This window comes from Corapipo altera, unplaced genomic scaffold (assembly GCF_003945725.1).
Source record: "Corapipo altera isolate COAL_440 unplaced genomic scaffold, ASM394572v1 1, whole genome shotgun sequence".
Taxonomy (NCBI): Eukaryota; Metazoa; Chordata; class Aves; order Passeriformes; family Pipridae; genus Corapipo; species Corapipo altera.
Window position 1 is genome coordinate 18,120,529 of NW_020884873.1, and position 13,063 is coordinate 18,133,591.

Sequence of the window (13,063 nt, forward strand, 5' to 3'; positions counted from 1 at the left end):
CTAGCCACTGCCAAGGTCACCAGGAAAGCATGTCCCTAAGCACGTCCCTAAGCATGATATCTACATGCCTATACCTCCAGGGATGGTGACTGCCATTTCACTGGGCAACCTGTCCAAATGTTTGACAACTTCTTTAGTGAAGAAATATTTCTTAATATCCACTCTAAACCTCCCCTGTAGCAATTTGAGTCCGTTTCCTCTTGCCTTATTGCTTGTTACTTGGGAGAAGAAACAGAACTCCGCTTGGGAGAAGAAACAGAATCCCAGCTTGCTACAGCCTCCTTTCAGGTAGCTGTAGAGAGCAAAATGGTGTCTCCTGAGCCTCCTTTTCTCCAGGCTAAACACTCCCAAGTCCCTGAGCTGCTCCTCATAAGACTTGTGCTCAAGACCCTTCACCAGCTCCACTGCCCTTCTCTGGACACGTTCCAACACCTCCATGTCCTTCTTCTAGTGAGGGGCCCAAAACTGAAGGCAGGATTCAAGGTGTGGCCTCACCAGTGCACAGGGCTGGCTACACTGTATTTGACACAGGCCACGATGCCATTGGCCTTCTAGGCACGCTGCCGGCTCATGTTCAGCTGCTGTCAACCAGTGCCCCCCAGATCCTTTTCCACTGGAATACTTTCCAGCCACTGTGCCCCAAGCCTGTAGTGCTGCACACAGCTGTTGTGACCCAAGTGCAGGATCTGGCACTTGGCCTTGTAGAACCTCATATCACTGGCCTTGGTCCTTCAATCCAGGCTGTACAAAACCCTCTGCAGAGCTTCTTACCATCCAGCAGATCAACACTCCCACCCAGCTTAGTGTTGTCTGCAAACTGACTGAGGGTACATCCCATCGATCCCCTTACCCAGATCATCGACAAAGACATTAAACAGGGCTGGCAACAGCACTGAGCCCTGGGGAACACCACTTGTGACCAACCACCACCCGGATGTAACTCCATTCCCCACCACTCTCCAGAATGACCAGCCAGCAAGTTTTTTTAACCCACAAACAGTGCACCCATTCAAGCCACGAGCAGCCAGTTTCTCCAGGGGTGAAACAGTATCAAAAGCTTTGCTAAGGTCCAGGAAGAAAATATCCACAGCCTTTCCCTCATTCACTAAGCAGGTCACCCTGTCATAGGAGATCAGGTTGGTCAAGCAGGACCTGCCTTTCCTAAACCCGTGCTGACTGGGCCTGACTGCCTGGTTGTCCCATATGTGCCATGTGATGACACTCATGATCTGTTCCAAACCTTCCCCAGCATGGAAGTCAGGCTGACAAGCCTGTAGTTCCCTGGATCCTCCTTCCGGCCCTTCCTGCAAACGGGCATCACATCTGCCAACTTCCAGTCAAATGGGACTTCCCTGGGTAGCTGGCACTGCTGGTAAATGATGGCAAGAGGCTTGGTGAGCTCTTCTGCCAGCTCAATCAGTACCCTTGGGTGGATCCCATCTGGCCCTACAGACTTGAGTGTTTTTAAGTGGTGTAGCAGGTTGCTAACCATTCCCCTTTGGATTATGGGGGCTTCATTCTTCTCTCCACCCCGGTCTTCCAGCTCAGGGGGATGGATATCTGGAGAACAACTGGTCTTACTGTTAAGGACTGAGCCAAAAAGGCATCAAGCATCTCCATCTTTCCTCATCCTTTGTCACTATGTTTCTCCCCCACATTCAATAAAAGATGGAGATTCCCCTTGGCTCTCCTTTTGTTGCTACTGTATTTATAGAAACATTTTTTAATTGTCTTTCATGGCAGATTAAATAGCCAGGTTAAGTTGCAGTTAGGTTTTGATCCTTCTAATTTTCTCTCCGTGTAATCTCACAACATCCTTGCAGTCCTCCTGAGTTGCCTGCCCCTTCTTCCTAAGGTCATAACTCCATGAGTTTTTTCTCCCCAAGTTCCAGCCAAAGCTCTGTTTAGCCAGACCAGTCTTCTGCCCTGCTGGCTCGTCTTTCAGCACATGGGGACAGTTCGCTCCTGCATCTTTAAGATTTCCTTCTTGAAGGATGTCCAGCCTTCCTTGGACTCTTTTGCCCTTCAGGAGTGCCTCCCAAGGGACTCTGTCAACCAGGCTCCTAAACGAGCCAGAGTCTCTGCTCTCTCTGGAAGTCCAAGGTAGCATTTCTGCTGACCCCCTCCCTTACTTCTCCAAGAACTGAAAACTATCATTTTGTGATTGCTGCGCCCAGGACGGCCTCCAACCATCACACCACCCACCAGTGCTTCTCTGTTCACAGACAACAGGTCCAGCAGCTGCCTTCCCTAGTTGTCTCATTCACCAGCTGTGTCAGATGTTATTTGCCCCACACTCCAGGAGCCTCCTAGACTGTTTCTGCCCTGTTGTTTTGTATTTCCAGCAGACAGCATAATGCTGATCACACAGCATTCACTACATTTATCCTATAATCGTTTATGCTAATTTTAAAAAGTCGCATATAGCACTCCCACTATTCCAGAACGTCTACTCATAGAAAACACTGCTGGACTAATCAAATCTCATGGAAATTCAAGTGTATCCAGGCATTTGACCACAGGTAACAGCAAAGTGAAGATACCGTATTGGAGGCTGATTAACAACATTCCATGATGGTGTACGATGGTTTATTCCTGTTCTGGCAAGTGTGACAGTGCATATTTTTCTTTCAGCTAATAAGTTTTAGGTATGTTTTTAACAGTCATTAAGGATGGTGTATATGGACACAAGCCATTCAGCCAGCTCTGCTAATACCAAGTCTTCAGATCAGTTAAAAGCTACCAACAACAGAGTTTGCAGCACATAATACAGGAAGAGTGATATGAACAATACTTCCAATAAACTGTTCTATGGTTTCTAGCATAGTGGCTCCCCATACAATTTCTAGCTACGTACTGAGCTCTTATCAGAGCTCATCAGAGGGTTCTGTTTATGATTTGCAATTTACTAGCAATTAGATGACTGAGTTCATATCAGTAAAATACTACAAAATAAATCATCATATTCCAGCACTGAATACACAATGATTCCGTACACAGTTATTGGTATGAACACAGACATCCTGCGTGCTTGCAGTGAAGAGGTGGGGGGGGAAAGTAATTTTCCTAGCTTTTTTGTATTTGTTGCATCACAATGCAGGCAAGAAATAATAGGCTTCTTAAATGGAGAGCAGATCAAATCTCAAAGGGACTCAAGCCAGGGTTCTCCCACAAAGAACCTGGTAACATTTTTTCCTCTCTTCTAATATCATCACATGTTACAAACACAAAGAACACTGGAAAAACCACACACGTATTCAGTCTCCAGGCTGAGCTGATAAGGAGATGGTTGCACTTTTGTCTACCAATTCTTAGCTCTGTTCTTGAGGAATCACTGGGTAAGAGGCAGGAAAAAACAGAAATCTTACTGCAACATGACCGTTCTTTTGTATCCAGGTGAAAACTGAAAGTCTGACTGCTTGTGCTGTGGTTCACAAACACAGCACAAACAAGTTCAATAGGTAGAATTCAGTTCTCGCATTTTTTGTCTTCAAAGGCAAATAGGCAGCATATCACAAGACTCCAGAACACCTAGAGCTGATCTTATCCTCCAGCAAGGCTAAACAGAATCCACTTTAGACTACACGTCAGCCTTAACTTTCAAGTCTTTGGATCTAGCTTTTTATTTTTCTCCTCTCCTTTTTTTTAAAGAGAAAGGAAACGCATGTACATGCATAATGAAGAACACAGTTTGCTTTTCCAAGTGTCCCCAAACAAATCAATACTTATCTTAGTGGTAATCAGCAGTGGAAAGGTTCAGCTGAACTAACCAAGGAGTGGTGTAGGTAGACACTAGTGTGACACTGATGTACCAGCAGTGCTGTACAAAGCTAAGACATCTCCCATTTTTCTAGTTCAGTCAAGACTAAAGTCTACTCAAAAATTGTAAGGAAGGAGACACGAGTCATGGGAATAACTGAACCAACTTTTGTTTCCTTTTTTTTTTTTTATTAAGAAAAGCTTGATAGAAACAGAATTGCACATCAGGATCCCACTACAGGAACAGCCTCTTCTGCATGATTTTAGATAAGTATAAACCTCTGCTTACACTATATTTGTGTTCTCTATCAGTAACACTAAACAGTTTCCACAATAAAGAAAATTCTGCATAGCATATCAACACTATTAAAAGGGGTTTTAAATACTTAAGACAGCCTTTATTTTTTATTTTAAAACTCCAAAAGCTAAACTGGAAAGCAAAACGTTATTTTGAGAGCAATCTCACCAAGAGAGTCAATAAAAACCACCTTTTGCTATCAGAGTGCAGTTTAATTTCTTGAATGGGAAGAGTTGGTTGGTCTCAGTTCAGTCTTCATCAACAAATCAGCACATTAGTTGGCTCTTCAGAAATTGCTGTACATAATCTTTCCTGTCTTGGAGGCCAACCACAAGATTAAGTAACACAAATTCTCACACGGCCAGTTACGGTACACGCTGAAGCCTGAGACGCCAGCACTGCCAAAAATGTTACTAAATCTTTTGAAGTTAAAAAATCTCAGGTTCCCAAAACATTAGCCTAATACCCTTCATAAGTATAAAACATAACCGAACAGAGTATTAAAAAATAAACACACCTTTTAATTAAAAAGCTATCCCACCCAAACGGAGATCTGGCATAGCCTGTGTCAAAAGGCAAGATATGCACAGCCAGCTATAAACTCTTAAATATACCCTTATCTAAAATTACAGGGAATCCAAGCAAGCAGCATAAAACTGTTCCAGCTTATTACATATTATGCCCTCACTCCAGATAGAAACCTGCCAAGCTGGTAGAATAGCAACAGGAGCTGTGCAATACAGCTCTTACGGAGGGACCCTTCCAAGAGCGGCACCGCTGCCATTTTGCTGTGCTTCATGGCTGGTTTAGTTAAACATGACCTAAAAAGGAAGGGAGAGACGGGCTATGCAGTGATTTTCTTTTTAACATTGTACCAAGAGCCCAAAAGGTCATCTTTGCACACATTTCCACAGGAAGTGGGAAAGGGGAAAAATCTCAAACCCTACACATTTCACTTTGTCCTACAGGCTTTATACATGTACGAATTATAGGCAAAAAACATACTAAAAAGTAAAAAGCATTTTTTTACTTACACCTTTCTAAGTCTTTAAATTTAATCTGAGTATCCTCTAAAATACAGTAAACAGGTTAATACCTCCCCATTTCTTCCACTAAAGATTAAGGAAGCCTCTTCTGCCAATAAAAAGGTCTCCTTTACAATACACAAATAAGTTCTCTGTTTCATTTGAAAAACCTTTAGTTCTTATTTATGCATCACAGAAACAGATTTTCTCCTTTAATAAATATTCATTTTTAGCTTTTTTAATGAAGCATTAGTAACAAAGAAAAGGAACAACAACAAAAACAAAATTCCTGACGTCCTGTTAAAGTTGCTAATAACAAATCTGCTCCTACTTCTTTTCACATAGGGAACCACGATTAACCTGCTCCAGGCTGCAAAGGTATATTAAACTACACATTTCAGAAAAAATGCATGTTTCATCAATCCCAAAGCCTCTGAAACCTGATTTAGAGGTCAAAGCTCAAAATTGTGTCAAAACACATAAAATTCTACTAGGAAGGATGGTAAGAGACTTAAAGCTAAGTAGTCTGAAGAATACCAAACCTGCAAGAAGACCCAAAGACCTCCCACCAGATGTTTAAGTCTAATATTACAAAGTCCAAAAGCTATCCCAAAACTATAAGCATTAAAAGAGTAGAGTAGCAAGTCATATATTTTATACAAAAGGTGTTGTCATACTCCCACTCAGAAGGCATAGTAGCTTGCCTACGAATTTAACCAGAACGTTCAAAAATATGCATTTCACGTACCAACAATTTACAGAAACGAGGCAATACTATCCTCCTCGTAATATTAACAAAGTTTAAGAGACAGATGACTAAACTAATAAATATCTCTTTCCTTTTTTTAATAGTAATTCTTTCTGCAGCATGTTAATGCAGCTGCCTTTTTGTATGCCAACTGAATCTAATGCAGAGACAACTGACAAAACAATACAGCTTCAAACAACTCAATTTAAAGTGAACAAATAAATATGAAACCCTATTTAAAGATGTAGATTTAAGGGGAAAAAAACCAAACCAAAACAGTTCAGCCAAATGGAACTTCATAAACAACAATACTAAAAACTATCATATACACTTAACCAAATGGACGTGGTTATGCTGTGTGATACTCGTCTATAAGCCCCAAAAACCAAAGTTATCTTACCAAAAAGCAGCCTAAAAAACAGATGAAAGAAATCAGCTCTTCTTGAATTAAGTTCAGCCAACGTGCTACAAACCTAACCCAGAGGCTGCTGTATCTCCATCATCCAGTCACTTTATTGTTCTACAAAGTCTGGATATAGAGGTGATCCAACTGCTCCATGCACACCTACTGGTCAGGGAGCATGTTAAAAATCAAACGCTCCAAAGAATTACCCATGGATGCATCAACAGATGGCAACAAGCGACACAGCCGTGAATAGCTTTCAAAACGCTAACCCAAACACAGAAAGCTCTGAAACTCAATCCCCTCACAGGTGTACCTCTTATTTTTCTTTTGTTTTCAAAGGAGGACTTAACCCAAACTGGAATGGTAAAGGAAATAATGCTGCAATTCAATCAATCTGCCTGACCTTTTAATGTAGGGGGAAGGTTACGGAAAAGACAGTATACACAAGAAATAAAGGATTCTAGTGGTGTCAAATCTACTCAGACAATCGCTTGTTGATTCACACGCAAACGTGCTCTTATTTGCAACTTAATAACAGACTCCCAGAGCCATTACACAGCTCTGATACACAGGTTAAAACACTTAGGTTACATAACTTTCTCTTAAGTCTTCCCTCAAGGTAAGGAAAAATAACTTCCAACTGCAGTCCTAAATACAACTTGCAGCAAAGTAAGCAGCATTAACAAAAGACAATCTGATCCTCTGGGCAGCCCAAACACAGTTACATCCTGATTATCTCTTCAGATGAACAACGCTACACTGAGCCTCCACAAAGCAGAAAAGCGCTGCGAACCTTAAACATTCCCAAAACAGCCCGTCCACCTACTGCAACTGGAGCACATGGTGCATCCATCCCCTCCAACAGTTTTAATCATTTATCCCTTGAGCAGAAGCACCAATTCACACAAAAACTTCACAATTCTTGCAAAAGACCATTCTTCCGGGGCAGGAAAACAGGTGGGCACCTCACCACACAGCACGAGGGCCTCTCTGAACACACGTAAACAAACAGTTTTTTCTTTAAAGAAAAAGGGGGAGGTGAAGGATAAACTTCCCAAGAGCCCTTTCACAAGCCCTCCTCGTACGCTGCGCTCACCCAACTCACGGATGAGCCCTCACATGCCCGGGGAGCCCCGGCCTCCCCCGCCAGGAGCCGCGCTCCCTCCCGAGGCCTCCCGCACACACCGACCCAGCCCGGGCGAGCGCGGCCGCCCCTTACCTGAGACCCCCACCCCCCCCCCCGCCGCCGTGCTCGGCGCCCCCGCCGCGGCGGGCGGGGCGGGGGCGGCTCAGGAGCGGGGGCAGCGGGCCCGGGTGTGGGTGCGGGGGCCGGGCGGGGGCGCGGGGGCGTCCGGCCCCATCGTGCTCCCTCACCCGCACCTCACACACACAGGAAATAACACGGGGTCACCTGACCCCCGCCAGCCAATGGCGGCGCCCGATGGCGGTGCCAGCGCGCGCGCCAGCGGGAACGGCGGCGCGAGGCGGCGGGTCCGGGCCGGGCGCGGGAGGGATGGGAGCGCGAGGGAGGGGAGGGGGAGCGACGCGTGCGCGCGCGCCCCCGCGTGCGGGGACGTGCCTGCGCGCGCGGCGGCGGCGGGCGCGAGAAGGCCCCCGCCCCCCCCACCACCACGCGCCCGCTTAAAGGGGCCGCGCGCCCCACTTTCCCCCCCCCCCCCCCCCGCCCCTTCCCGCGCGCCGGGAGCACGTGGGCGAGGCGCGCCTGGCGCGCGTGCCGCCCGCCCCCGCCCCTGCGGCGGCACCGGGACACGCCCGGCCCGACCCCGGCCGCGCTCCGCCCGCGCGGGGAGGCACCCGCTTCCCTCTCCTCAGCAATACTGCCCGCCCACCCCCAAGCTGTTTCAAGAACCGGCTTTGGTCCGTTTGTTCGCTTCTCCCTGCCCGGCAGCGGTGGCCGGGCTGCGAGGGCTCCTGCTAGGGGGCTGGGAAGCCGCTCCACCGGCGCGGAGCCCTAGAGCACCCTCCGAGCCGGCGGTCAGGCCGCACACCCGGGCTCGGCGGCCCCCGAACCAGAGGTGCCTCAGCGGAGCCGCGGGGAGCTCTGTATACAACATGGAGGCGGCGGGGCCCGGGCTCTCCTGCCCCGCAGTGCCCCGCCAGCCCCGCACCGCCCGGGCCACCAGGAGCGGCACCGCCAGCCTTCCCTCCGAGCGCCCTCCCGGCCTCGCTTTTGGGAGCCCGGTGGGTCCAGCTGCACTTCCTTGCTGGGGAAAACGATTAAGCCTTTTTCAGATGATTCATTACTTTTTGAGTTTGAGAGTGAGGGGGCAAGGAGACTGGTGGAGGGGGCAGCTTAAGAGCAAAGATGCAGCACCCGTCAAATCATCACCTCCTTCACTCAAGCCTGCATGCCAGCAAAGGAAGCTCTATATGACACTACAGTTTCCTCCATCTGCCAGTGAGAGCATTTCACGTGAAAAATGCAGGAGGAGGCTGGCAGCCTGTGAAGCTCCAAAGTGCTGGGCAGGGAAAGCTCAAGCATCATTTAAAACTCACTTTGTGAGGAACTTTACTGAGCAGATACGACAGTTTCAATAAGTGCTGTTTCCCAAGCTTTGTTTCCCAGATCCTCAGCAAGCAGTATTCTGAGAGAAGGCCCCTGCTCATAGCTCATCCAAAAAGCAATGAACTGCTGGAGAAGGCCTGTGTTGTAAGCACAGCCAGTTGACAACTTCACTGATGGCTCCTCCACAAGTGACTTGCTTTTTATGAAAAATAAATACGAACCACCACATCTTGTACCATGTATTATCTGTCAAAACTAATTCGGAGGCTGGCTGGAATTCCATCTAGATAGGGCTGCAATGATGCCAGTAGTCTGGGGAAAACAACCAGAGCAGACAACAATTACAAGTGCTTCTACCATGTGTCTTTCAAGTTAAGAATTCGTGGATGTTAGGGACTCCGAGCTGCTGGCCAGGCAATTGTGCATCAGGATTATCCAGGAAACACTTGCCTGCTCCTTTTTGGACTCAACAGGCAATGGCTCCTTTCAGAGGGAAGTCTACTGCTGTTATCTATGCCTTATCTCCTTCCGATGAAATTACTGTGACGTGCTCCACAACAGCTCCCTGGGAATTGCAGTTGGAGCAAACAGGCATTGCCCTGTTGCTCTCGCAGCGCAGGACACCCCTGCTCTTAACACTGGCCGCCCATTTGCATGTAGTATTCAAGGCTCGGTGCTTTGCTCACGGGAGGTGGAGGTCATCGCTTCCTTTGCCTGGAGAAGAGGCTCCGACAGCACATTCCCTGTGACAAGCCGCGAGGTTGCTGTAGTCGGAAACAGCTTTAATCTTGTTGACTGCCATTGCTTGGTTAGAGCAGCATTCCCCCTGGGGATCCCGGACTGTGATAAAAGCTGTAATGGGGTGGGGGAACTCGATAAGATTTTTATAATTTGATTTTCCATTATCTGTTTTCTGATTTTGAAGTGACGCATCAATTGAGGTCGATCCTTTATGTAGATTTATAAGGCAGGAGTGCTTGGAGCGCTCTAACTTAAGCTAAACTTAAACTTACCTTAAGGTAAAATCCTTTGGTATATACAAAACCGTGAGAGCACAGCTTATCTAGATAAGCTTGTTATTTTTCACTTAATGTCCAAAATGAAGTTGCAGCATAAATAGCAAAAGTTTTGTAAAATGCTCAAAAAAGCGCTATAAAACTACAAGGACAGTGAACATTCACTAATTCAAATATTTTTCAAAGGACCAAAAATAAGTGAATTAGCATACTTAAATACCTAGATCTCTAGCCTGGTGCACAGCAGCATTCCACATCTCCACTAATGATTACTTTATAAGCGTTACAGGGGAAATACAAAACAAGTTGCTCAATATTTACAAGCTCAAAAGTACTCGGCTGATTTTAAAGGATGAAATGAAGTTTTAAAAGAAATCGTGCTATAAATTACAGGCAAATTCATACTATTGTCAGCTGTTGCAGTACAGTAGACATCACTGGTAATACAGAGGGTCAATAAAAGTGCAGAATGAAAACAAAGCTATCAAAACTATTAGTTAAATATCACGCAAGCACAGACGCCATATCCTTTGCAGCTTTCAAAGTGATCTATCAGGCTTCAATATACAGCCCCATTGAGCTTAATGGATAATTTCATTCTCTCAGAAACTAATTTTTGGCTGTCTGCAGACTTCGGATGAAAAACCACTGTCATTAGTACACCTTGTTCACATCACCAAGTTTTTCTTAGCCACTGAACATTTCATTTTCTTTTCAGAAGGAAAAAATTCAACCTTCTGACTTGGCCATTCAGTGACAACTACTTACTTGACCACCATCAGTTACAAAAAAAAAAAAATTATAAATAAAACATTATTAGGACAAATGAAGAAAGTAACCCCATCATGCTACCAGGGCTTCGATTCTGCAAACACACTATCAAGAGTGGGAATCCAACACTCATGCAAGCTTTTCTGCTTCAGGGTAAAGTCATCAGTAGCATCTATAAGCTCTTAAAGCAACTTATAAGTAAATCACCCTTCAATTCTGAAAAGAGAAAAAACCCCAGAGATTTAAGGCCAAAAATGGTTACTTACAAAAAAAAAAAACCCTTAAAGCATCAATTTTACAATCAACGCAACGAACTAAACAGGTTTGCACGTAATTTCCAGCAAATACATTCCATCATCAGAGAGTAAGTGCTGTAAATTTAGCCAGTGCGCTACACCACAGTCAAAAGAAAGATTGAAGTCTCTGCTTTTAGTGCAAGAAAATCAGCTCAGCCATAATTGTACAGAGCCACTATGGTACTACCACAACAGAAATCTTCCAAATCCTGCCCATTTCCTCCCAGAAACCCTTCCTGCCACCTCCTAATCAGAATGCTTTTGAGGACAGAGGCACAAACAAGGCAGAGACAGGCAGGAAAATGGCCTCAAGACTTGGCACCCTCCTCTATGGTAGGTGGGAGATTCTGAGCAAAATAAAGCCCCCTAAGTAGCCCTCGGTGTTAGTGCCATTGCTCCTACCAGTGCTGCTGTCAGTGCACACATGCAAGCAATGTTGACACTCCTACTGCACATGAATTCTGCAATGGCTAAAGCAAATGTTTTTCCCTGTTATGCCTTAATGTAAGTGAGGCTTACCTTGCACAGCCCCTTCCCCACTCTCCCAGATCCCAGAGAAAAAAGGTCTCTCTGACCCCGAGAGGACTGACAAATGGAGATGGAGAGTCTCCCTCTGTCTTTAAGGTCACCACTTCTGATCTAGCCGTAATTCAGTAATTACTCAGTTTGTATGGCTCTCCAGAAGCATACATTAGCAGCTTGGAGGGGAAACAGAAGTATGACACCATTCCTGACCTCAGCCACCTCTCATCTCCACAAACCCTCTGAGCTCCCTCTGCCTGGAAGGGGGGAGGACAGTAAGTGATGCAGCATGGGGGATAGCGAACAAATTTGCAGGTAACGTATGTGGGAAAGGCTCTGAGCACCCCAGTGTTTGCTAGAGGAAAGATGATTTCTGAATGCAGCTGGTGGGGTCCTCTGAGAGATTTCTTCTTCTTTACAAAAGGTTTCATTGCTAATGAAAAGCACTGAACCAGCAGCACCAGGAAGGTGAAGTGTCTGCCGAGTCAGGCATGCAGATTTCACAGACGTGGCACCTGTCCCTTCAAGATATTACCCTTATCCTAAGCCCTTCCCCTGTTACACAATTTCATGTCATGCACAGGCTCACCACTGCACTTTTATGGCTTTCATCTAGAGGCCTTTAGATGCTATGGGAATGGGCACTGAAGACAGAGAATACAAAACATGACAGCAAGATCAGGCACCTACAGGTCACGCAACCAGGGACTGAAACTTATATTCACGGTGGGACAACTACATCTTTAAGCAAGTGTAAAGCAAGGGCAGCTCGCCTGTTTCTCTTTCTCCAAGAAAGACATCAGCATGGCTGCATTCATTAACATTTCCTACCTCTCTTCCTACCTAGCCCCAGGATTTCCCATACCTTCCTCCTATTTCTTTTATACTTACTTCAGACAAAAAGTGTTATATCTGACCCTACACAAGGGAGAAGCAGTACCAGATGCTTCCTGAGGAACTGCAGCAAAGACAGGGAGGGCTCTCATTAATTCACTGATATTGAACTTTTCTCCTTAAGACTGCCAAAGGATCTGTGTGCTTGCTGGAAAGTATTTTGGACAAGCACAGATTCTCAGCATACTGACTGTCATGTTTTGGTTGCATCACTTGGAAGCGGCTCTCCTCCAGATACTAGAACCATCTCCATAAGCCATGGTGTTAAGTCCTACCACTCCATTCCTGCAATGGAGCAACAACTGGATTGAAAGACTTTGGAGCATCTCAAAGGAAGGAAAATCATAGCAGGAGAAAAATTAACACACCCATATGAGAGACAATTCTGCTCTGTCTTTGAATACTGCAGCACTTCTGTCCTCTCGTCTTCCCGTTACAAAGAGCTGAATCATGAAAATAGGATCTTTGTACCTTAAGACCTGCTCTGCTTCTTCTGCTTCTTCCTTTTACCTCCTGCCAAAAAGCTACTTCTGGCAGAACAGAATTAGTTGCTGTGGAAGTGATTGTGATGCTGTGGACAAAAGAATCTGACTGCAGCAGAAAAAGCAAGAAACAAAAGCAGCTGAACTTTTGAGGAAAAGCTGATTACATTTCCATGCAGATGCCCAAAGTAATGAAGGTGGAAATAAAAACAGAAAGCCATACAAACATGATTCCCCAGCAAGACTGTCTCCAACAAGGCAGAAAAGACCATCAATAAATCTTCATTATCTGAATTGCTAAGCATATCTAAATAAAAGC

At 45.6% G+C, this 13,063-nt stretch overlaps 1 protein-coding gene across 8 annotated transcripts in view; it reads right to left on the bottom strand.

Moving 5' to 3' along the window:
- Positions 1–13,063, bottom strand: part of TCF20 (transcription factor 20) — a 130,942-nt gene that overhangs the window by 58,547 nt on the left and 59,332 nt on the right. The window contains exon 1 of one of the 8 annotated variants that reach the window (XM_027664391.1): positions 7,456–7,475. The exons of 6 other annotated variants lie outside the window; for them this stretch is intronic. The gene's annotated coding sequence lies outside the window, so the exon portion shown is untranslated. Of the gene's footprint in view, positions 1–4,247; positions 4,361–7,455; positions 7,476–13,063 lie in introns of those variants that run through there. One more of the 8 variants, XM_027664374.1, reaches the window with a different exon arrangement.